This window comes from Austrofundulus limnaeus, unplaced genomic scaffold (genome assembly GCF_001266775.1).
Source record: "Austrofundulus limnaeus strain Quisiro unplaced genomic scaffold, Austrofundulus_limnaeus-1.0 Scaffold667, whole genome shotgun sequence".
Lineage (NCBI taxonomy): Eukaryota > Metazoa > Chordata > Actinopteri > Cyprinodontiformes > Rivulidae > Austrofundulus > Austrofundulus limnaeus.
The window spans coordinates 112,240-113,684 of NW_013953069.1; the positions used below are offsets into that span (position 1 = coordinate 112,240).

General features: G+C 38.7%; 1 pseudogene; it reads left to right on the forward strand.

The window, feature by feature from the left end:
• LOC106531726 (extracellular calcium-sensing receptor-like) overlaps window positions 1-1,379 on the forward strand; it is a 4,519-nt pseudogene extending 3,140 nt beyond the window's left edge.
• The last annotated feature ends 66 nt before the right edge of the window (window positions 1,380-1,445 follow it).

Sequence of the window (1,445 nt, forward strand, 5' to 3'; positions counted from 1 at the left end):
TCACTAAAGTTTCTGAGTAGCTGAACTTTGTCTCTCAGGTGATCCGGTCTGTGTGCAGTGAAGGCTGCCCTCCTGGCTCTCGTGTTGCCAGGAGAAAGGGGGAACCCATCTGCTGTTTTGACTGTGTACCTTGTGCTGAAGGACAAGTTAGTAATAAAACTGGTATGTCTTGTTCACCAAATGTTTCAGTTAACATGTTTCCTGCTGTACTTTACTTGATTTTTGTCTGCTTTTAAAGTATATTTAGGTCACTTGAATAAACTGTACATACAATCAAATACAAATCAGTTCCCTGTTTGAAGGAATGCAACTAACTGTGTTTATTCATTCAAATCTCCAAGCTAAATTTCCCAAAGGTTATCAAGTTCTGCTTTGAATGTTGCTTTTTTAAACTTTACTATTTGTTCATTTTTAATCTCCAGATTCTGTAGAATGCTTACGTTGTTCAAAGAAAACATGGCCCAATCATGCCAGGAACCATTGCATCCCGAAGACCATTGAATATCTCTCTTTCCATGAATTTACGGGTATCCTAGTGTGTGCTGTCTCTGTCCTTGGAGCTTGCATATCCCTTGTAATCATTGTCATATTCTGCTTATACAAAGACACACCGTTAGTTCGGGCAAACAACATGGAACTGAGCTTCCTTCTCTTGGTGTTTCTTACTATCTGTTTCCTTGTTGGTCTGCTGTTCCTTGGTGAACCTTCAGACTGGCTCTGTCGTATCAGGTATCCAGCATTTGGGATCAGTTTTGCTCTCTGCATTTCATGTCTTCTGGCCAAGACAGCAGTAGTCCTTATGGCWTTTAGGTCCAGATTYCCAGGAAGTAATGTCATGAAATGGTTTGAATCAAAACAACAGAGAGCCAGTGTGCTACTAGGAACTGCTGTCCAGGTAGAAAGCAAATCTATTTAATTAATTAATATACATTTAAATGTGCYTAAAGTAATACATTGTTTTCTGCTGTCTTCTTAAGGTATTAATCTGTCTTATTTGGCTACTCATTAATCCACCTCATGCCAATCAGAATACAGATTACCACAGTGCTACAATCATCATTGAGTGTGTGACTGGCTCGGACATTGGGTTCTGGCTTGTCCTGGGATACATCGGCCTCTTGGCTTGCATGTGCCTTATAATGGCATTTTTGGCTCGAAMTCTACCTGACAATTTTAACGAGGCAAAATTAATCACTTTCAGCATACTGATCTTCTTTGTAGTGTGGATCACTTTTATACCAGTTTATGTAAGCACAGCTGGAAAATACACTGTAGCTGTYCATGTTTTTGCCATTTTAGCCTCAGCTCTTGGACTTCTGTTTTGTATTTTTGCCCCCAAGTGTTATATAATATTACTGAAACCAGAAAAAAAATAGCAGAAAACAAATAATGCAAAGGTAAAAATGAAAACAAAGTCAGATTTTTGAAAAACTGCAGTATCATTA